Raw genomic sequence first — 24,478 nt, forward strand, 5'->3', positions numbered from 1 at the left:
CTATCTTGGATGAAATATAGTACTTTTAATGAAGAGTTAGTTGAGTTACCATTTTTTTGTGTGTGTCTAATGATTGAAATTCAAACAACTCAGCAATCATTCCTGTCATCTCCATCTAATTTCATATTGCACAAGACAATGTTATCTGGAGGCAAGGCAAATACATAATTCAAGTTCAAATTTAACAGGGAATAGAGATTTGAAGATATGAGGGACATTGCCACAGTTTGCACTACATCAGTTCAAGCTTTCTTGTGAGCTAGGGCCAGCCATGTCTGGGGGCAGGGGGATAGGACGTGGGGGTTCATCTGGCTGGAGTTCTGGGGGAATTCTGCACCATGCCATGATACCATAGGCACAGCCCAAGGAACTGGGTTTGAGTCTCTGAATTAAAAATGAACCCTCTCTGCTCTCCCTCTTGGATTCCTCTGGCACCCTGTAAATCACCACCCTGAAATTTTTTAGCCCTGTGGGCCAAAAGCTCCTGAGACAGGGGCTGTTATCTTCAGCCATCCTCACAATGTCTTGAAGCCAAAAGCCAAAGGCACAAAGGCATTTATGTCAATCTTCTCTAGATGTCCATACAGCTATGAAGAAGCAAGACAACGAGCCCCAGGGAACCATACCCTGGTTAAGTTTCTCTGTGGTGTGGTCCAGTTGGTAGAGAGAGAAGGCTTGACCCTGGAGAGTTGCTAACCTTCCCTTGACTAGGGCCTTATTGGTGTCATACAGTATGACGTAGTCACTGCTTTTCAGTTTTGTGTGTCCAGACACCAGGTGGCCGGGTCCTTGGAGGTGAAGACGCTAACCATGTGAACCTTTTGTGTAGGAGGAGACCAGATCATCTGTTTACAGTGAGAATTCCTGGATGGTGACTGGAATGTTTCAGCTCATCACTCAGGGCAGTCCCATTGTCCCATCTCTGGATAGCATTTCTGGAAGGATATCACCCCAAACTTCTGTGTGACCAGGGAATTAGAGCCAAGGGGGAGACTTGATGTGGGCCCTGGTGGGATCTGATGAACCACTCTCAGCTCACAGAGGAGGGCACTTCCCTGGTGGTGAAATGCTCAAGCCCCAGATGCTGGGCCTGCCTCTCAGGCACTGCTGGACACACGACCTGATCTTTGAGCTGTCATTCCATAGCCCTGGCTCCCTGAGGCTACACCCAGTCAAGTCAGTGATCTGCAGCATCTTAGTCTCCATCTAACAGATAGGATCTTGGCTTCCTTTTGTTGCTGGCTTAGCTCTTTCTTGGCAAACTGACTTAGTTTTATATCCAGAAGCTCTCTTTATTTACAAATTTAAGGATAATCTGAACTTTCCCTCTCCTGGATCATACAAATCAAGACCATTATGACATGCAAACTGTGGAAACTTGGGAAAAATACAAAACGGATAATAATACCATGAAAAGGGCATACACAATTATTATGTGACCTCCTCTTATGGCTGTAAAAAATGTGTGTGTTTGTGGCTAAGGAGGACCAGGGATTATGGAGAAATGTAAACTATATGATTAGATAATGGAATTTTGGTGTCATAATTTCCCCTGACATTATAAATATGTTTTCATCATTGATGACAAAAAAAAAAAAAAAATGTCTTGACTTTATATCCATGAGCTCCAATTAGCCCTGAGGGAGCAGTCAGTCCAGCTGGGTGAGAAGAGGCTGGAACTAGCTTCTGGCCAGAGCAGACCTCTGCTTGGATTCCAGCCTTGGTGATCAGAATCATCACTTTCTGCCTAAACACACACCCTGCCTTGCCCAGACCCCACTGGGAGTGTTGCAGGGTTCTTGGGAACTTGGTTTGCAGACTCCAGCTCTGGGAATATTGATGGATCTGAGGTCAGTGCCTCGCCCAGAGGTCAGGTGATTTCTATTTCAGACAGATTCTCAGGCTTGAGCTCCTCAAATGGGAGATCATGATAAGGAAGTAGGCTTTCAGCTCCCAGCTCCAAAAAGGAAAAAATATATATTTCACTGAGCCCCATGTCTCTTTTTATGGACCCTTCTGTCATTCAACACTCTCTGCATTTTCCATTCCTCTCTCCCTTATACAAAGAAACCTTTGTTTGTTTACTTGATCGAGTGAGATAATGGCAGTGGAAGTGTTTTGTAAAATGCAGAGCGATGCACAGTGTAGAGGGTTCCTCGTGGTTATATTGCCAGCATCTATTTTGAAGTATCTAACAAAGGCATTAATTTATAAAAGAGCACCGTAGAATTCTAATATATGTCTGCTCATCAAGGGAGGTGGGAAGTGAGCTGGGCAAAGCGAAAAAGAGACTCAGTGTTGAAAGATCACTTTGGCACGTTAGAGCTTTGAGCATGTATCGATTACATGGGTGACTGGCATTGGGGCGGGTGTGTGAGACCTCCTGGGGAGGAGTCCAGGGAGTGGTCCTGCAGCATAAAGGTCTCTCAAACACTTGTGCCTTCATGTCCTTCTGTGTCAAGGGAGAGGGGTGCCTGGGTGATCTCCAAAGGCTCTTCTAGGCGTAATGTTTGTGACTCAAGAAAACTTAATTGAAGTATTTGGTTCCCCTGGTGTGATTTCATCATGGTGAGACACGGTAAGTCACATGTTGCTTTTGTATAATAACCACAACTACGGCTTCCCTCGTAGCTCAGTTGGTAAAGAATCTGCCTGCAACTCAGGAGACCCAGGTTCGATCCCTGGGTTGGGAAGATCCCCTGGAGAAGGAAATGGCAACTCACTCCAGTATTCTTACCTGGAGAATCCCATGGACAAAGGAGCCTGGTAGGCTACAGCCCATGGGGTCACAAGAGTCAGACACGACTTAGCTACTAAACTACCACCGGAGTTGAGAATCCAAAGGAAGTATTGGGTGGTGAGGTGTCTGAGATTTATGGTTTCTTTTTTTTTTTTTTTGAAAAAAAATAATGCCATATTTGTTTTATTCACTATATACAAAAATAAGTTCACAGCTAGAATGAGGATTAATGAGCAGAAGAGAAAAAATGATACAGGTGATTCAAGATACCACAGGTAAATGGTTGAGGGTAAGAGAGACTGGGGCTTCCCTTGTGGCTCAGCTGGTAAAGAATCTGCTTGCAATGCAGGGGACCTGGGTTCGATCCCTGGGTTGGGAAGATCCCCTGGAGAAGGGAAAGGCTACTCACTCCAGTATTCTGGCCTGAAGAATTCTATGGACTGTATATTCCATGGGATCCCAAAGAGTTGGACTCAACTGAGCGACTTTCATTTTCAGAGGAGATTGAGAGTAGGGAAGTCTTTCTGAGCCAGTTGTGGTTTCTTTTTTGTTGGGAGGTCTGGTTTGCAACAGACAGTTACGAAGGTGCACTCAGGGCCAGTACACACAGCATACAGAGAATTTCATATTCATGCCTGGCGGGCAGGTGGCGAGATATCACAGCATGAGAGAAGGAAGAGGTGGAAGACGAGAACCTGACGTGGTGAGCACAGTCAGAGCCCAAGTTTTTGCCGATAGTAAGTTCGGCCTCTCAGGATGCATCTGTGGCCTCAACCCATAAAATGATCACAGAAATCTAATTCTACTACTTTTCATGGGTCTGAGCATATAATGTCTCCTCACATAAAAGATGCCCTAGAGGAGAAAACCCAGGATGAAGTACTTTATTTTTATGCATTGTGGGTCTTCAGCTGAAGAAAGCTGAAGAAGTTATGGGGTTGGTTAAACTTAAATTGTGGTTAGGAATTACCCACAGATCAGAACATTAACTGATGATTTTAATTACCCTGTGGCCTGATGAATGGAGCTTTGATGGATATGAGTGATATGTTTATCACATGTCATTCTAAGGCCATGTCTGTGCCTTATATTTAATGTTATATAGAATAAAATTATATACAAGCTGGTTCCATCTGTCTACAAAATGTTAGGTAATATAAGTTGGCATGTATATGTGTATACACAGATATTTATGGTAAGTGCAAATACAATAAAATTTGGGAGAAAAGAAAAAAACTTCAAACACAAAGAAGGTTGAAGGTCTTATTTAAGCTTTATAGCAGGTTTACAAATTTCACTGTGTCACTCTTAACAGTAGTCCCTGAACCCTGGATGGTTGGGTCATTGCCTAAAGCTACACATGCCCTGACCCAGGCTCATGTTTGCATCTGGCACTGAAAGGGTCAGTTGTGGCTGGAGCTAGATGGTCTGAACAAGGCTCATCTTCCAGAAAGTGAGCTTGACTGGAGGCACCAACATCATATCTAGACCCCAAATCTCAGCTCTGTTATAGTCTGCTGGCAGGATTGCCGTTAACAGAAAAGATCAGTTCCATTCATAGAGTATTGGTTGAGAACCAGCAGCTGAGAGCACACATAGAGGCTTTGAAACAAATGCCAGCTGTAGCCCTTGACCTAAGGACTTTATTGTTTTTGAATTCTGGAGGTTGCACAGTTTCAGTAAGCAGACTCAGTTGAGAAATAAGTATAGCTGATGAGTCATTAGAGGAGGAAGGGGAGAGAAAGAGTGGGGAACAGATGACCAGGAAGCCCAGACCTGTGCTGCAGGGAGGCTAGGGGCATCCATCATCATTTTGAGAACTTTCCTAAAGTGGAATATTGAGAACCCAAAATAGGGAAAGAAGCAAAAATGATGCAGGAGTACAAAAGTATGTCTAGCAAAATAGTTTAAAAATGTTTGCAGTTCAGTTCATTTCTAGATTTGAACCTGATTATCCTCTGGGATATGGGTGGACCATGGTGATCATGGAAATCTGGTCTTGAGCCACTGAAGAAGGTTCAGCCAAAGAGCCTCAAACGGACACCCAAAGCTTCTGTTTCCTCTGAGTGGCTTCTGGGAAAGATGCACATTAGGAGATTGTATCGTACAAAAAGATCTCTTTTATTTTGTTGTTATTCCTTTCTAAATAGCCTTGGCAACCCAGACTAAAGACCATAAGTGTTAACAAAATGCCAGGAAAAAGTAAAGAGAAACATAAAATTCAAACATTTACCAAGCGCCTACCGTGCCAGGTACCATGTGAGATATGATTCACTCCTTATAATTAGGTATGTGGCATGTATGAGGTATGTTTTATTATCCCTGTTTTATAGATTAGTCATTAATTAGGACAGCAGCCAAAATGAAAAGTGCAGCTGAACAGGTTGAGAGCTGAACTGTCAAACATGACGCCCTGGTTAATGGCGGGTTATTGATGGTTATTACCTGGCTGGTGGGTCTTCGATAAACTCTGCATTGACTTTGGCTCAGAAATTTTAAAAAAAAAAACACCTTTGGTGAAATCAAATTTATCTGAAATAAACATCACAATATTATGTTTTAAATCTCATGTATAAAAATTCAAATATAGAGTACACATATAATTTTCCCCTTCTTTTTAGGTCTCTTTGATTTTAAAACTGCTGTAACAATCACAGTCAATTTTAAAGTGTTGATGATAACAATACCGTCCTGAATTTTTATAGAGACTTTTTTCTTGCAAGGACCTTGAAGTGCTAAAAATGTTGTCATCCATATAGGCAAACCTCGGGAATATCTAATTTAGCAAATGTCAGTGATAAATTCTTCTGGTGCCATTCTCCATGTCTTTGAATATATTAGAACGCCCTGGAAATAAGAATGTTTATTCTCCAGCAATTGACTGCTGGTAATATGGTTAGTTGGTATAATTCCACTTGTGTTTATTGTTTATCTTTTAAATAGCTGCTGGGATTAAAAAAAATCCTTTATGTTTTCTTCCTATTTCTAAAGTGGTAGGTATTACACACTTTTTAGTGCTTTCTCCAGGTAGGCTAAAGAAACACTGTCTTTAGCTAACTTCATTTTTATGCTGGCAAGCACCCTTTCACAAACAAAACGAGAATTAGAATAAAAATTGGAATTTTAAAGGCCCAAACACACAGTTCCTGAACAAAGAGAAAACAGCAGAAATCGTGAGGTCAAATATATGAGTGAAGGATCTCAGGACCAGATATCAGGGGCCTTGCTGGGCTCTGCAAAGCCCATGCACCCATTAATCGCCCAGCCTGGTTGGTCAGAAATGCCTGGGAGGAGACTTAGGGCGTCCCATTTTTTTTTTTTTTTAAACAGATTACAAAGTCATTCTGTTTCACTGGATTATTGAGAACAGTTAAGCCTTTGCTCTTTATTTTAATTTCCAATGACTTAATTAGCAACAACTAAACTTTGTCCACAATAGCTAGCATTATGTTTAAGAGTCAATTAAATGCCCGACAGCGTCATTAAATGCAGCAGCGCAGAAAGTAGGATCTGCGGGAGCTGGAGAGCGGGTGTGAGGTGGCCTGGGCTCCTTGGGCGTGTGGTCGGGGTCAGGCCTGAGACCCCTGTTCTCCTGTCCTCCACTGCCTGGGTGCTGACAACGAGTCCCTCACTCATGCCCACATCAGCGCTGTAACGTCCTAGGGCCTCCCCGCTGCTTATCTCATGGATCTAAAGTCTTCCTGTTCTTTAAGTTTGAACCTAGATCACATCCCCCCACAAACCTTCTCCTATCCCCTGCTGGTTGCTAGCCCCCAGTGATGATAAGAACCCAATTTTACTTTGGAAATAGTGATTTATTTCTGTATCTGAGGGTGGATCTGTTAAGTCCCAGGCCAGGCAGGATTTAAAGGTAGAGACATGTCAGGATTACCTCTGAGGTTGGACTTAATTGCCCAAATTCTTGGAAACCTTAGGAGAGAGAGGACAGGGCTCATCTCCAGGAAGCTGGCTGGGCCCTGCCTTGATGGGGAGGGTGAGGGGTTGCTGGGAGTCTAGTGGACCCCAGACCATGGAGACAGTGGCAGACATGCTTGGTATGGGTGACTGGTTGCACAGCGATGGGAGGCTGAGTGATGTCCAACACCCATGATAAGCTCCTACCTGGCCCTCTGTTCATAATTCCTGGGGGGAGCACCCGCTTGCACTGTGTGAAGGCCTCTGATCCGGGAAGTCTTATCCAGGTGGAGCTCGGACCTGTCACAAGTGTCGTGGCTGAAAGTCATGGAAGGGTGGGGATCTGGTGCTGTGAAATTCCAGTGCATTAGGAAATCTGTTTAATTTAGTATTCAAGCAGGGACACTTTGGATGTTAATAATTATGTTAGGGGAAGCACACTGACTGAAACTGCCCACCCTGGCCAGGCACCACAGTAACCACTTCCATGAGTTGTTTCACGACGGGAGGTCCACCAACTGGAAGAGTTCGGGAAGGTCAAAAGGAGACACCACATGTCTGACCACCTCCCAGAATCCTTCTCTCTGGCATCCGTCTTAACTGAACAAGGCATGCACCACCAGGAAGGACTCTGAGTCGGAATGATTGGCTAAAGACAACCTGGAAACTAATCCCATCACCATAAAACCCAAGATTGCGAGCCACGTGGCAGGGCAGTTCTCCTGGCTTCCCTTACCCTACTGCTCTCTGCTGGGGCACCCTTTCCCAAAAAATCTCTTGCTTTGTCAGCACGTGTGTCTCCTCAGACAATTCATTTCTGAGTGGTAGACAAGAGCCCAGTTTCGGGCCCTGGAAGGGGTCCCCCTTCCTGCAACAATTATGCTGCGATCAGAGGTGTAAACTTGGACTGTCCTGGGCAAACTAGGTGGGTGGCCCCCCGACCCAGAAGCCACCTAGCGTGATGCCATCCACAGCCTCTCTCTGGGTCCTCTGTACTGGGTTGCTGTGGGTGTCAGTATCACACTGTGCATTGGAACTTGCAAGAGGGACCTGGAATGGTTGACGGATGCAGATGCAGCTGTGAGGTCACACCCATGGCCCCACCTTAGTGGTGAGGGAGCCCCGTTGGTGACACCCCACAGCTCTCCTTCAAAGGGTCCTGTTTCCTGGATGTGCCGGATAGTGCTGTCTGTTCTAGGAGCTCAGACCAGGCACTTTCCAAGACCCTGGCCCCAGACATGGACCAGAGCCCCTTGGAGCCCTGCTAATGTGTGGACCTGAACGTCTAAACTCATACATGCTGCAGAGGGTCTCTCCTGCTGTCCACTTGCTCGGCCCACAGAATTGTTTGGGGGTCTAAAAGTGGCAAGCTGTCTTCTTCAGGGGAAGGAGGGGGGCTGCCCTCACACTCTTGTCCTCTTTCCCCCTGAATTCCAGCAACGTGTAGGGCCTTCACGTCACCAGAGTCATTTTCCAAATGAACAAATTGTGTTTTCTTCTTCGTTGAACCTGATATTTGAGCCAATCTGTGCAGGCAATTTCCTCCTCTTTGTTTTGCTGACCCTGAGCGCCCCTGGCCCCACCGTAATTATCCAACGGCTCCCGCCTCTGGGAGCACGGCTCCTGTTCAACAACAGTAACGATTTCGCTGCATATGAAAAGAAAAAGGCCCTGATTCCAGGGTCTTGTCTCCCTTTTAGATGTTGGTTGTTTACAGAGTCTTCATTTCAGTGGTGAGTTGGCATTTCTGAAATCCTTTGGGAAGCCATGGCCTGAGCTCTCTCCGCCAAAAGAGAGCCAGAAGGCTCTCTAGGGTGTGGGGACAGCAGACACCCCTCCCCCAAATGTATTTACATCAAGACAATGTGGAGTCTCTGTCCTGTGGCTGGGGAGGGGACAGAGGAATTATCATTTTGGACAGCCCATCTCTTCCTGGGAGAAAGGAAAAGATGTGGTGGAGTAGAAAGGGCCCAGGAATAGGAGAGACTCTCTCGACCTGTTAATTTCACCTTTTCTCAGGATCAAACACCTTTTGAGCAGTCTTTCTGTTTTTTATCCAGCCATCTGCCCATCTGTCATCTCTCCCTGTTCCATCAAGCATAAAGCATTTATTAAGCACTTAGGTTATCAGTGGGTGTTTGGGGCTGAATCGTGTCCTCCACACAACTCACAGGTGGACGTCTTAACCCTTGTAGCTCAGATGGGACTGTCTTTGGAGACAGGGCCTTTAAAGAGGTAATTAAGGCAAAGTGGGGTCATATGGGTGGCCTTTAATCCAACCCTTATAAGAAGAGGAGATCAGGACAGAGGCAGGCGAGGAGGGAGATCTATGCAAGAAGACAGTCAGCTGCTAGCCAATAAGAGAGACCTCAGATTGAGATCAAGCCAAATCAAACACCTTAATCTTGGACTTCCAGACTCCAGAACTGTGTAAAAATATACTTCTGTTGGTTAAGCAGCCCCGTCTGTGGTATTTTGTTCGGGCAGTGCTCGCTGACTATTACTGTGTCTCTTCCAGGTAGTGGAGACCAGTGATGCACAGACTCCTCAAGCTGCTCAGAGCCTAGCAGGGGATGTGGAACCCCAAAGGAGCACAGGCGGAAGGAGGTAGGTGGGCAGCTCCTTTGCATCATCTATCAGAGTGGTGGCCATAGGCTGGATCCCAGCAGGATGGTGTGGCCAGGGACTGAGCACTGTCCTGATGGCTTCATGAGACAGAGTAGAGTAATGTAAGGTAGCACATTCCCAAGGACATGCTTAGGGGGCTAAGTTACTGAAGCAAAGTTGATTATGGTTCTGTGACCTGAGTTTATACTCACAGGTACATGAAGCTGGGGCACATTGATTGTGTGAACACTGGTCCACATTTTTGACATCAATCACCAAGTGTTTATTAAGTAAAGAACCTTATGCTTGCTTGGAATGGGCTGACTCTGCTGTGGGAGACAGAAGGAAGAAACCAGGGCCTGGTCTCTTTTTTTTAATTATTGATAATATTTTTTTTAGAGTTTTTTAAAAATCAGTTTTTTGGCCGTACTGAGTCTTTGTTGCTTCTTGTGGGCTTTTCTCTAATTGTGGTGAGCAGGGGCTACTCTTCATTGTGGTGTGCAGGCTTCTTATTGTGGTGGCTTCTCCTGTTGCCAAACATAGGCTCTAGGCTCACAGGTTCAGTAGTTGTGGCATGTGGACTCAGTAGCTGTGTCTCATGGGCTTCGTTCCTCTGAGGCATATGGGATCTTCCCAGACAAGGGATAGAATCCATGCCCCCTGTATTAGTCAGTGGACTCCTAATCACTGGACCACCAGGGAAGTCTCCTGGGGCCTGTTCTTCTCTCAGAAGACCTGGTTCTGCCCTTGGGAACACTACCAGTCATGATAGAGGAGACTTATCCATGAGAGTATGGGAAGAATGTTCTGGACGGTGTGTAAGTGCCCAAGTAAGCGGTTTATACCATGGCCGCCCTATAAGGTCAGAGGCAAGGAAGATCAATGTGGACTAGAGCAGTTCATTTAAGTAGCAATTAGTTATAATTAATCAATTATGTAATGGAGTAGCACTTAATTATTTACTGCCTTGTTCAGTTTTCCAACTGCTCACAAGTGTCAGCTTTGTTTCCCCAGCCGGAGCAGAACCTCCCCAAGAACAGGGACAGGCTGCTTCACTGGTGTCAGAAGGGGCTGGGGTCAGACTCTCACATCTAAGAACAATGATCTGAGGAAACGGGAAGTGTGGGAACTTCAAAACAATTGCAGGACAGTGAGGAACAAATGCAGCTGAGGTGGGCGTGTGGTTTTTCAACTGAACATGAACAGAAGGCGTGCCATGGGAATGAATGGTGACAAGTAACACCCATGACAAGTCTCCAGTGTCTGAAGGGGTGTCCTCACAGCTTCCCTGACGTGAGAATACAAGTCCCACTGATGCTTCCTGAAGAGTCCTAGGCTGACCCTCTGAGCTGACACCCAGCAGGTCCATCTGGTGCTCTGAGAGTCAGTGGCTGGAGAAGGTCATACAAGCTCAGGTGGAGGACTTGAGCGGATTTCATCTCACGGGCTTCTGTTGCTCTGTGTTATTCATTGGTAGCTGCCTCTTGGAAGCCAGATAGAAAATCAAGAGGAATGCAGTGAATAGCTTCTTGAAAATAAGTGTTGGGTGTCCCAGGATTTCAGGCTTATGGGAGGCACTGCTAAGCCCCAGCCATATGGCAGCCAAATGAGTCTGAAGTTCTTAAAGGACAGATTCCTACAGTTAATGCTTAATGGAATCCTGAACTTGTATGGGAAACCAAACAGGCTAACCTCCTAAATTCCAGGTTTCCCTGGCTGGCTCAGGTCTGGCTCATTTGCAGAGAACGATGGCGCCTCCTCTCCCTCCTTGGGGTCAGTGGGTGTTAATACCTGTATTCACAAATGGGGCAGAACACCCCGAGACTTGCAGACTGATTGCTTTCATTAACTTTAATTGGATTCTTTCGCACTTGGAAAGAGAAGTGTAACCAGGGTTTAATTGGAAGAGTATCTCAGACCCTGGGTGATACAGGATTGTAAACATTAAAAGTGCTACAGCTGCGTTGGTGGGAGATGTTGAAATCACTTATGTTGTTTGTAAGGACAGTTCACAGACTTAGGGATGTTGGGAAGCTCTGGGCATGTCAAATTTAAAGATTATTTTTGTGCTTGTCTAGAAAAAAAGTAATGTGAAATCAGATGTGTGCAAGTGAAGTTATTATATATATATATATACACACACAATATTTTTTCAGGTTATTTTCCATTATATTATTACATGATATTGAATATAGTTCTCTATATTATATAGTAAATCCTTGATGCTTATCTATTTTATGTAGTTTTTAATCAATTAATTTCATACTCCTAATTTATCCCTCCTGCGCTCCCCTTCCCTTTTGGTAACCTTAAGCTTATTTTCTATGTCTCCATGTCTGTTTCTGTTTTGTGTATAGATTCATTTGCATTATTTTGTAGATTCCACATTATAAGATATATCATAAAATAACTGTCTGTCTCTGTCTGACTTACTTCACTTGGTATGATAGTCTCTAGGCCCATCCATGTAGTTGCAGATGGCATTACTTTACTCTTTTTTATGGCTGAGTAATATTCCATTGCATATGTTTACCACATCTTAAACCAATCACCTGTTGATGAGCATTTGGGTTGTTCACATGTTGAGATATCTTTTTAAGAAGCTTTTTGGGACCCTGGTGTTTAATACACATCTGCTGAACAGGAGAATGCATGGCTTGATTGGTAACCCTAGGGTTTGCTCACCTCTCCATTAGCACGGTGTCACTTAGCATCCACTGCTGGCCTTAAGGAGGTGGCTGCTGGAGAGGTCAGGCCAGCGTTGGCTGGCAGCCTGCCCTGCGAGAGCCCAGAGAGTCCCATAAAATGAATTAGTGCCCAAGCCACTGCCTTAGCCCTCCGTTCCTTTCTCATATGCCTCATCCTGAGCACTGGGCCCTGCACTGAGAAGGCATCTGTCAGCGACATTTGCCTCCCACACTCTGTCTGCATTCTGTATTCTTTCCTAGACTTTCTTTTTTCAGGATCTGCACCCAGGTTCTTTCCTCACTCTGGGGTGACGACGACTGTCCTTTCCTGAGTGTCTGAAGCGTCAGGCAGAAGCGCTAACAGTGGCATTGCTGAGCCCTGTGAGGAGGTGATGGGGTCACTAAATCATTCCATGTGTTATCTCCTTACTGCTTCCTGGTCTAGGAGGTTCTGAGCCTCCTGCGCACCCTGGATTAGATTTTCTTTCTAAAAACATTCTTAACTTTTTTGGATTAGATTTTTAAAGAAACATCTGTAGCACATTTTCCCACATTCCCCTCCAGGAGCCCACTTTCATCTCCTTGCTCTCTGGTGGCTCCCCCACTGACCGGGGATGGCTCGCTGGCTGCAAGAGGGCTTGACATTCACCTTCCCGGGTATTGATGAACTTTCCTTCTGGAGGCCAGTGCTCCTTAAGGGTGAAGCACACACACAGGTCCCTGGTGAGGAATCCGCTTCCCCGCCCCCCTCCCCCTAAAGACTGTTCTCTCTGATTTTAAAAATAGCCTTTCCTAATTCACATGAAGAGGTAAAGCATCCTCTCAGAAATTTTGTAAAAGGAGTTAACTGTTTCATCAGGACTCAGAATGGCCGCTCAGAGAGTAGAGCCTAGATAAGAAGGGAGGTCTGGCTTCCTGGGATTAGGGGAGAGTTGGTACCTGATGCTCAGCCAGGTTCTGTGGACACAGATGCTGGCTCTCTCTGGGACTTTTCAGACTCAAGAGTGAAAGCAAGTGGACAAATGCCCTGATGTGTACCAGCATCCAGGCTTGATTCCTGGTCCTAGTCTTGGACATCATGTTTGGGGATGGAGGACTTTCACTGTGGTCATTTCATCTGCAATGTTCCAAAGGAAGGTCAGGAGCCAAGTGTGGCTAATGAGCATATGACCTGTGGCTGGTACAAATTGAGACATGCATACACACCAGATTTCTAAGACTTGGTTTACAGAAAGAGTGGGAAATGTCACTTGAATAATTTTTTATGTTGATTGCATGTTGAGATGATCATATTTTAGATATATTGGGTTAAACAAAACATACTATCTTTTTAAAAAAGTTATTTTTTGACTGCACCCAGTGGCATATGGGATCTTTGTTCCTCAGCCAGGGATTGAACATGTGCCTCTTGCATTGAAAGCATGGAGTCCTAACCATGGGTCCACCAAGGAAGTCCCTAACAAAACATACTATTGAAATGAATTTCCCCTGTTTCACTTAACTTTTTTAAATGTGCGCGCTAAGTTGCTTTAGTCCTGTCCGACTCTTTGCCACCCTATGAACTGTAGCCTGCCAGGCTCCTCCAGGCACGAATACTGGAGTGGGTTGCCATGCCCTCCTCCAGAGGATCTTCCCAACCCAGGGATTGAACCCATGTCTCTTACATTTCCTACATTGGCAGGTAGGTTCTTTACCACTAGCACCACTTGGGAAGCCCTTTTTTAGTGTGGTTACTAGAAAATTTGAGAGTTCCTTGGACTGCAAGGAGATCCAACCAGTCCATTCTGAAGGAGATCAGCCCTGGGATTTCTTTGGAAGGAATGATGCTAAAGCTGAAACTCCAGTACTTTGGCCACCTCATGCGAAGAGTTGACTCATTGGAAAAGACTCTGATGCTGGGAGGGATTGGGGGCAGGAGGAGAAGGGGACGACAGAGGATGAGATGGCTGGATGGCATCACTGACTTGATGGACCCAAGTCTGAGTGAACTCCGGGAGTTGGTGATGGACAGGGAGGCCTGGCGTGCTGTGATTCATGGGGTCGCAAAGAGTTGGACACGACTGAGCGACTGAAATGAACTGAACTGAACTGAACACTATGGAATAAAACTAGGTAGAGTTCACAAGCCTGAGCACATACAAGTAATGCTATTTGCTGTACACTTTGGGGTCTGATTTTGCAACAGCTTCTAGTTTCTTTTTGGGGTGGAATTGATGACTCTCCTGGAAACCTCTGATGAGGTGAAATCTCTCCCTTATGGTTCCAACTTGTTCTTTGTCTTTTACTGCCACGGCTTTATTCCTCCGTGCTCTGTGTTTGTCTGTGCCAGAAAAGTCGTTTTAAACTTCTTGGTGTCAACAAATATGATTTTTTAGGGATAAATGTATATTTAATTCAAATGCTTGAGTTAGATATTTTATTATTATATATTTTGTTTATAATATTTTATTATATTTGAATTAAATGTTTCATTATTACATTGTTTATAAGCTTGTTATAATTATATACAATTTTTTATGCATTTATCCTAATGATACATTGGTTTTTAAAAAAAATTTATTTAAAAAAATTTTTGGCTGCATGACACAGCTTGTGGGATCTTAGTTCCCTGACCAGGGATTGAACTCAGGCCATGGCAGTAAAAGTGCTGAGTCCTAACCCCTGAACCACCAGGGAACTCCCTACATTGGTTTTATTAAGGAAAATTAGAAGCAGTTTAAATGTTCATCAGTAAAGGAATGTTAAAAAATGCATTACCAATTCTATGGAATATATCACATAACCATTAAAAAGTAATTAAAAATCTGTGCATTTACATTGCATGTAATTACCAGTAGGCTTCATATTATTTCAGTCAGCTTGTACTTTCTCCTCTTTCACCTGTTTAATGTTTATAATTTTTCACTTGAAGTTTTTCTTTTTTTAATAAAAGTAGACATTATATATATTTAAAAATACATGATGTTTACATATACACTGTGAAATAATTTCTATAGTCAAGCTCATTAACATATTCATCATCTCACAGTTACCTTTTCTGAGGGTGTGATGAGAACACATGATCTACTCTCCTAGCAAATTTCCAGCATACAGTACAATGTTAACTATAGTCACTGTGTTATACATTCGATCTCTAGAACTTATTCATCCTACAAAACTGAACCTTTATGTTGCTTGACCAATATCTCCCCATTTCCCCCAACTGCTCCCCTTGCCCCTGGTAACCACTATTCTACTCTCTGCTTCTGTGAATTATAATGCTGTATGTTCTTTCTGTGTCTGGCTTTTTTCACTTAGCATAGTGTCCTCCAGGATCGCATACTCTCACAAATGTCAGAATTTTCTTCTTTTTTTTTGAGAGTGAATGTGTGTGTCTGTGTGCAAGTGTATACATGTATATTATATATATATATATATATGAACATGTGTGTATATGTATATATATATATAAAATGGATGCAATATTTTTTTACTCATCTGTTGATGGATACTTGAGTTGTTCCTTATCTTGGGTATTGTGAATAATGCTGCAGTGAACGTGGGGATGCACATGTCTCTTTGAGATACTGATTTCATTTCCTTTGGATATATACCCAGAGGTGGAACTGCTGCATCATATAGTAGTTCTATTTTTAATTTTTGAGGAACCTCCATATTATTTTCCATAATGATTGTACAAATTTGCATTCCTGCCAACAGTGCACAAGGATTCTCTTTTGTCCACTTCATTGCTGATCTCTTTTGTCTTTCTGATAACTCCATCGCAACAGGTGTGATGTGATTTCTCAATATAATTTTGATTTGAATTTTCCTGATAATTAGTTATATTGAGCATCTTTTTATGTATTTATTGCCTGTTTGTAACACTTCTTTTGAGAAATGTATACTCAGATCCTTTGCCCATTTTTTAAATTGGGTTAAAATATATGAATTTTGGATATTAACCCTGTGATTTATATGAACTATATGTTTGATCATTCAGGTTACCAAAATATATTTTTCATATATATTTGATCTTCTTCCACTGTTCCTATCTCAGAGCTCCCAGAGTCTTTGGGATTTCCTAAATGATGAGAGTGATACAGATTATCTTTTATTATATTAATGGGTGACTTTTGGAAAAGCAGTTAAGGATGAGGGCTGGTTGCCAGTGGAGCCAACCTTGTGATTGGAGGGTTGGAAATTTCAGCCCTTACTCCCTGACCTGGAAAGAAGAGGACCTGGAGGCTGAATCAACTGCCTATGGCCAATGAGATAAGCAGTCATGACCGTGGAATGAAGCCTCAATAAAACCCAAGAGGACAGGGTCCAGAGACCTTCCAGGTTAGCTAACATGTGGAGATCTGGGGAGAGCAGCTCACCATTTCCCCATAATTTGCCCTAGGCATCTCCTCCAGATGGCAGTTCATGAATTGTATCCTTTTATAATAAAATGGCAATCTAGAAAGTAAAATGTTTCTCTGACTTCTGAGGTGCTCTAGCAAGTTAATTGAACCCCAGGAGGGAGTTTTAGGAACCTCTGATTTACAGCGAGTTGGTCAGAAGTACAGGTAACCACTTTGACTTTCAACTGGTGTCTGAAGTCCAAGTGAGACAATCCCACTTGTTTGTTTTGCTTTTGTTGCTTGTGTGTTTAATGTCATATTAAAAAAAAAAGATCATGGCCAAGACTCACGTCAAGGAGCTTTTTCCTTTTTTCTTCTAGGAGTTTTTTAGTTCCAGGTCATACATTTAAGTATTTAATCTCTGTATATGGTGTAAGATAAGAGTCCAGTTTCATTTGCTTGCATGTGAACATTCAGTCTTCCCCAAATTATTTATTAAAAAATCTATCCTTTCCCAATTGTTTATTTTTTGATGCCTTTGTTGAAGATTAGTTGACTGTATGTGTAGGCGTTTATTTCTAGGCTCTAAATCCTGTTTCATTGTCCTGTGTGTCTATTTTTATGCTGGTACTATACTATTTTGATTACTGTAGTTAATTTGAAATCAGTGATACAGTCAACTTTGTTCCTCTTTCTTAAGACTGCTTTGGCTCTTCAGAATCTTTTTTGGTTCTTAATGAATTTTAGGATAGCTTTTGCCCAGGGATCAAAACCAGACTTCCCACATTCAGGCAGATTCTTTACTGTCTGAGCCACCAGGGAAGTTTCTATCTTTACAAAAATACTGCCGTTTTGACAGTGACTGCATTGAATCTGCCAATTATATTGGTCCTGAGTTTTTCATTTTTGGGAGATTCTAAAATACTGATTAAATCTCCTTATTTGTTGTTGGTTTGTTCAGGCTTTCTACTTTTTCTTGATTTAGTTTGATAGGTTATCTGTTTCCAGGTAGTTATCCCTTTCTTTTAGGTTATCCAACTTGATGTATAACTGTTCTTATAGTGTTTTATGATCCTTTTTACTACTGAGGCAGCTTTTGTAACGTCTCCTCTTTCATTTCTGATTTTCTTTGTCTTCTTTTTTTCTTATTAATTTTAATTGGAGTGTAGTTGATTTACAATGTTGTGGTATTTTCAGGCATACAGCAAAGTGAATCAGTTACTCATATACATACATCCACTCTTTTTAGAGGGTACTACATAGTATTTAGCAGAGTTCTCTGTACTATACAATTATTGTTGCTGTTCAGCAGCTAAGTTGTGTCTGATTCTTGTGACCTCATGCACTGTAGCATATCACGCTTCTCTGTCCTCTACTATCTCCTGGAGTTTGCTCAAATTCGTGTCCATTGAGTAAGTGATGCTATCTAACCATCTCATCCTCTGCCGCTGCCTTCTCCTCCTGCACTCAATCTTTCCCTGCATCAGGGTCCTTTCCAGTGAGACAGCTCTTTGCAGCAGGTAGCCAAAAGTATTGGAACTTCAGCTTCAGCAACAGTCCTTCCAATGAATATTCAGGGTTGATTTTCTTTAGGATTGACTTGTTTGGTCTCCTTGCAGTCCAAGGGACTCTCAAGAGTTTTCTCCAGGACCAGTGCTGTACAATAGGTTCTTATTAGTTATCTATTTTGCTTACAGTAGTGTGTATATGTCCATCTCAATCTCTCAATTATTCCCCCTTTCCCCCTTGGGGCTTCCCTGGTAGCTCAGCTGGTAAAGAATCTGCCTGCAATTCAGGAGACCCCGGTTCCATTCCTGGGTGAGGAAGATCCCCTGGAGGACAGCATGGCAATCCACTCCAGTATTCTTGCCTGGAGAATTCCCACCGGTGAAGGAGCATGGTGGGCTGTAGTCCATGGGGACACAAAGAGCTGGACACAAGTGAGGGACTCAGCACTGCAGATCCCCTTGGTAACTGTGTTTGTTTTCTGTATCTGTGACTCTATTTTTATTTTGTAAATAGGTTCATGTGTAACACTATTTTTTTTAGATTCCACATTTAAGCAATATCATATGATGTTTGTCTTTGACTTACTTCACTCAGTATGAGTCTGCTTTCTTTTTTCTCAGTCTAGCTAAGGGCTTTCAATTTAGTTTTATTTTTTCAAAAAATGAAATCAGTTTTCTTTATGTTTTCCCTATTGTTTCTCTTTTTCTATTTGATTTGTTTCTGCTCTAACTTGTATTATTTCCTTCCTTCTTTCTAAATTTTTTTTTGGCACTTAGTAGTTCTTCTTTTTCCAGTTCCTTAAGGTATAAAGTTAGATCATTTATTTAAAACCTTTTCTTTTTTTTTTTTTAGATGCATTTTTTTTGTATAAAACTTCCTTAGTACTTTTTTTACTACATGCCATGAGTTTTGGTATGTTTTTTATTTTTTTTGCCTTTATTTATCTCAAGATGTTTAAAAAATTACTTTTGATTTCCTCTTTGACTCAATGGTTATTTAAGAGTGTGTTTCTGTGTATTTAAGCATTTTCCCATTTTCTCGCTGTTATTGATTTCTAGTTTTATTCCACTGTGGTCTGAAAAGGTTGGACTTATTCAATCTCCTTAAACTTGTTAAGACTTGTTTCGTGACTTAACTTATAATTTAGCTTGGAGAATGTTTTGAATGCACTTGAGAAGAATATGTATTCTGCTATTGGGTGGAAAGTTCTTAATATATCTTTTAGGTTCACTCGGTCTGTACTGCTGTGCAAGTCAACTGCTATTTTTTTTTTTTAACTGATTTTCTGTCTGGATGTTTTATCTTTTATCGCAAGTAGGTATACATGTTTCCTGCTACTATTGTATTGCTGTCAATTTCTCCCTTTAGATCTGTCAGTATATGTTTTAATATTTAGGTGCTCTGATGTTGGGTGTGTATACATTTGTAATTGTTTGATCTTCCTGTTGAATTGACCTTTTTGTCACTAATGACCTTCTTCATCTCTAGACAGTTTTTGACTTAAAGTCTATTTGTTTTTCTGGCATAGGTAAACCCATCCCTGCTTTCTTTTGGCTACCATTTGCACAGAGTACCTTTTCCATCCCTTCGCTTTTAGCCTATATATGTCTTTAAGTCTTAAGCGGGGCATTTATGGGCAACAAACTGTTAGACTTGCTCTTTTATCTATTCAGCCACTCTAAACCTTTTGATTTGGAGAAGGCAATGGCACCCCACTCCAGTACTCTTGCCTGGAAAATCCCATGGATGGAGGAGCCTGGTAGGTTGCAGTCCATGGGGTCGCAAGGAGTCGGACACGACTGAATGACTTCACTTTCACTTTTCACTTTCATACATTGGAGAAGGCAATGGCAACCCACTCCAGTGTTCTTGCCTGGAGAATCCCAGGGACGGGGGAGCCTGGTGGGCTGCCGTCTCTGGGGTCGCACAGAGTCGGACACGGCTGAAACAACTTAGCAGCAGCAGCAGCAAAACTTTTGATTAGGGAGTTTAATCCATTTATATGTAAGATAATTATTAATAGATGAGGATTAAACTATTGCTATTTCATAATAATTTCCTGTTTTGCTCTTTTTTCCCCCCATTTTTCTTCCCTTGCTATCATCCTTTGTTATATGATGATATCAGGGTTATATTTGGACTCTGTCATTATTGACTGCTTTTGGTTAGCTCTAGAGACACTAGTCCTGTTCAGGTGGCACTAGCCGAGTTTCCTTTTTTCCAGTAAGTGATCAGTAAAACGCCTATCATAGTGTCTGCTGTATAAGTTAGAAGGGACTTTTGACCCTCTAATTTGCTGAATCTCTTGTTTTGCTGCAGCAGAAACAAAAGTTGTGCAGTTGACCCTGAATTATTTTGGGAGGAGAGTAACTTCCATATTGGGTGGATTTGAAAAGTTTTCTTCCATGGCACAGAAATCATTGACCCAAATACCCTTCCTACCTCCTGGGTGGATGGGACAGGCAGTTGTCACCAAGGTATGTTTGAGGGTAATTCTGACAACCTTCCTATGAAGACCATCTTTGCCATTGATTTTCTGTAAGTATCCCAGAGTCCCACAACATAGGCATTGTTTTCAGTAGAGTTGTGCTTGACAGAGGTCTAAGCTAGAGGAAGTCATGAACACCTTAGCGTGAGTTAGGTTACTGTGTTCTTTTCTCCTTCCAAGGCAACCTTCAGGGGTGTGTGTGTTTGTGTGTGTGTGCACGCATGTGTGCTTAGTCCCATCCGACTCTTTGTGACGGCATGGACTGTAGCCTGCCAGGCTCCTCTGTCCATGGAATTTTCCAGGCAAGCATACTGGAGCAGGTTGCCATTTCCTACTCCAAGGGATTTTCCCAACCCAGGGACTGAACCCACGTCTCCTGCAACTCCTGCATTGGCAGGCGGATTCTTTACCACTGAGCCACCTGGAAAGCCCATACCTTTAGGATACTAAATGCTAAATATTAATAGATAAGAGAACCCTCAATATATAATTAAAAATGAAATAAGCATCCACAGTTAACCATGAAGCAAATATTTAATATAAAAAAATGTAGGAAAACTCTTATTTCCAACCAAATGATTATTTGGATGATTTTCAAAGTATTTCAAATATCAAATTTGTTTGAATATATATTTGGTGCTTCTGTTTTGTCAGTGCCTTGATTTTGGCTTAGACTGGCTAAGAGATGTTTTTTCAGGGCTGTGAAGCGTGAAATGGGAGGGGGATTAAGGGAGAGAAATGTCCAGAGGAGACAGTGAGAATTTCACTGATGGTCCCAGTATGGAGTCACTGGCCTTGAATTTTAGAACTCTGGGGCTGGGCTTCTGTCCCTGCACAGATAGGGGTCAGGGGAGGCAAATCCCTTGATCTAAGTTTCTATTTCTATGTTGTGTTTTGTGACCTACATTAGAGTACCTGTTACCGATATAGTGCTCATAAAGAGGGCAAATTCTCATAGTTTACCCTAACAACATACTTATTTTAGTGTAAGGAGGAAGAATACAATCTGCAGAGAGCTGGTGATAGAGTCCCCTCTGAAATCCAGAGTTCCTCCTCTGGAAACACTTCCCAGAGCCCCTCCCAGTCTGTCGTGGGTACAAAGAAAGTGTATTCCAAGATACTCTTTGGACAGTGCCTGCCATATGGTGGAGACAGTATGGTTTTGCTGATCAAATGAATGATTTTATCCATGATAGTCTCAAGCCATACACTTCTCAGTCACACATTGGGACTACCAAACCTTTTAATATTAGGTTAAATCTCTTCAAATGATGGTAGAGACTAAACATTTACTTATCTGTTAGATTTTTAGAGTAGCATTCTTCATTCTAAAACCTCAGGGTGCATTCGAATAAAATTACAAATAATTAAAATCTTTTAAAAAACCTTTAGCAAAAATGATATTTTATGGTTAATAAAGCTAGAATATAGGCATGATTATAATGCTATATAATCATGTATGTAATTATTACATAAATAATATATAATCATCCTAATAAACCATGTGATTTCATCCACTTCTTCACATGAAGCTTCTCTATTTATAGCCCTGATGTGGTTGGCAGGGGGGAAAAGATAGATTTAGGAGAGGCTTGGGGATTAAGCACAGTGTGTAACTTGGAAGGGCCTGTGGTTTACTAATTTAAGAGAATCTTCATTTGAACTGAAGAAGGAAAACTAGCTCTGGGCTCTGGGGACCCCTAAGGGAATCACCTGGACCAGCCCCTCACAGCTACCCTGCTTCCCACTTGGGTGCTCATCCTATGGTCCACTGCCCACTCCAGCCACACACAGGAATGCCCTCCTCCTCTCTGTCTTTTCATAGCCAGCTTAGGTCCCTGGAGACCCGCTGCTTTCTGCTCCGTGCTCTCCCATCCCCACATTGCCAGTCACTGAGCCAAGCAAACCAGTCACACATTCTGGTCATATCTGACCCTTTGCCAAATGTCTGTGGATGCCGTTCTTGCTCCTGTTTAACTTGAACTCCCCCAAGGCCAGGTCAGGGGATGGGCTCTTCTCTTTTCTCTATCTCAGCCATCCCCTTGCCTGTCCTAGGTCAAAGAGGGCCTGCTAGGCTAAGCAAGGCAGGAGCCATCATCTTAGGATGAAAACACACCTGCTTCAGACAAATTACAAGTTCCTTTGAGCAGTGGTTCTCCCACTTGAGGGTCCATTACAATCATCTGCAGGGCTGGTTAAACACTGCCTTCTCTACCTTCCTCCTCTCCCCCCCCAACCGCCCCCCACTGGATTTCTGATTCAGTGAATCTGAGTCTTCCATCATTTGCACTATCAAATTCATAGTCGATAACAAGTTCCTAGGTGATGCTGGTGAGGGCACTGTACTTTGGTTTAAGGAAAGATCATATGGGCCTGTCATGGTTTTGAGACTGATGGCTTCCAACGTGAAAATGATAGTTATCTCCTATAGCTGTAAGTGCTTTACAAAATGCTTTCTTGTGAATTCTTTCATTCTTTCATTCCAGTCCCCAGGCAAGGGACTGGATTGGTGTTGTTCCATTTCTAATCATAGAGAGGTTGAGTGATGGCCCCCTGCTGACAAGTGGGGACCTGGGGTTTGAGCCCCAGCCTCTTCCCTACACACACCAGTGCCTCCAAGCACTTTCTCTTTGGATGGAATTTGTTCTGTTGGTTTGAATCTTCAGGAACTCTTCATCCATTGATGCAGACGATGGAACAAAATGTTCACTAGCTTCCAGAAGGGCTGATTGCTCCACTAGTTCTGCAATCCCTCATCCCAGGCTCTTTCTTTGATCAATAAAGCATACTCTTCTCACATGGGAGACTGAATCGGGCAGTCATCTGCAAGGTGAAACACCCTGACGTTTGGGCCTGTCTCTGGGGTGGTTAGTAGCAGATGTGATGTCAGGAAAGCAAAGAGGCCTACTGAGTTTTGCTGTTGCTCACTGCCGCTTGACCAGTGACATCTCCCTGACCTCAGGTGCAGGAAGACCAAGAGCTGCCACTCAAATCAGTCCCATGAATCAAGCAGCAGCAGGTTTGTCCTTTAAATCTATACAGCCTATGCCCTCATCCAGGAAGAAGAAGTCCCTGCTGTCTCCATGGGCCTTAGGTCACGGCGGGTACCTGGGAATAGATGAATTACAAGATCACTGTTCATCACAATCCAAACTTCAGTTTCTGTCCTCAGATAAAACCTCTTTCTTCCTAAGTACTGTTCATAAAATCTGTATCCATTTTAGTAGAGAGATAATGTATTTATGACAGATTTCTCTTTTCTGTTAGAACAGAAATGCTGTATCTTGGCAGATTGTTGCCTAGGGATTCCTCCTTATAGCTTTTCCATTGTATCCTCCCCGACTTTTCCATGGAACATTCTGAGGTGTCCAGGAAGCCTCTAGGGTCACAGTCATCTGCCTAAGTCTTCAGCTCCTGGAGCGACACTCAGAAGAAACAGCTGAGATTTTTATGTTTTCTTTTATGGTTCTACTTTGTCTTATTTGGAAAACACCGCTAGTGAAAAGAAGAATGTCTCAGAGACAACTGTATTTTCAACAATGATTCTTATAGCACAGAAAAATCTAATCAGCAGCTTCTGTGTGAAGAGAGCTTAGGTTGAAAATAATTTGAAAAGCGGGAGCCCAGGCTGAGCCTTCTGCTTTGGAGGGAACGTGTGCATTGTTTCCTGGGCATTGATCATTTTTGAGGACTCGGTGGTTTTAATTGTCACGGTCACACTGTCCCGTCTTGCCTTTCATGGTGCAATGGATGCTGAGCTGTGCTGGCTTCGATGATGTCTCTTTTAGGGCTTGTTTATCCTTGGGTCTCTGCAGGGAGCTGATGATCCTTTCACGGGATGCGCATGCCTCCAGGACCATGGCACAGGATGGACAATCGATGACCTTGTGGTCACTGCTGTCCTGCAGAGGGCGAGACTGGGGTTATTCACAGCTTGGTAATTGGCCCCGATGCTGAGATCTTCATCCTGAGCAAATGCAGGCATCAGGGGGGCAGTTATAGATCAATGCTGGGGCGCTGAATATACAGGCCCCAGAAAAAATACCAAAATCAAAAATGGATTTCTGTTTAGTGCGCATTGTATATCCTGGTCTGGTTATGAATAATTTAGCCTTCCCCAGGCTGAATAGACTATATTTAGCAAGCCTATTTTGCTTATAATACGTCCTATCCTTTTATGAAGAAGCATAAAGCTTAAGAGAAGTCT

At 42.9% G+C, this 24,478-nt stretch overlaps 1 long non-coding RNA gene across 2 annotated transcripts in view; it reads left to right on the forward strand.

The window, feature by feature from the left end:
• Positions 1 to 24,478, forward strand: part of LOC132346609 (uncharacterized) — a 71,369-nt gene that overhangs the window by 32,217 nt on the left and 14,674 nt on the right. For both annotated transcript variants that reach the window (XR_009496509.1, XR_009496508.1), the window contains exon 2: positions 9,174 to 9,262. This is a non-coding gene — a long non-coding RNA (uncharacterized lncRNA). The remainder of the gene's footprint in view (positions 1 to 9,173; positions 9,263 to 24,478) is intronic.

The sequence above is a fragment of the Bos taurus genome, chromosome 11 (assembly GCF_002263795.3).
Source record: "Bos taurus isolate L1 Dominette 01449 registration number 42190680 breed Hereford chromosome 11, ARS-UCD2.0, whole genome shotgun sequence".
NCBI lineage: Eukaryota > Metazoa > Chordata > Mammalia > Artiodactyla > Bovidae > Bos > Bos taurus.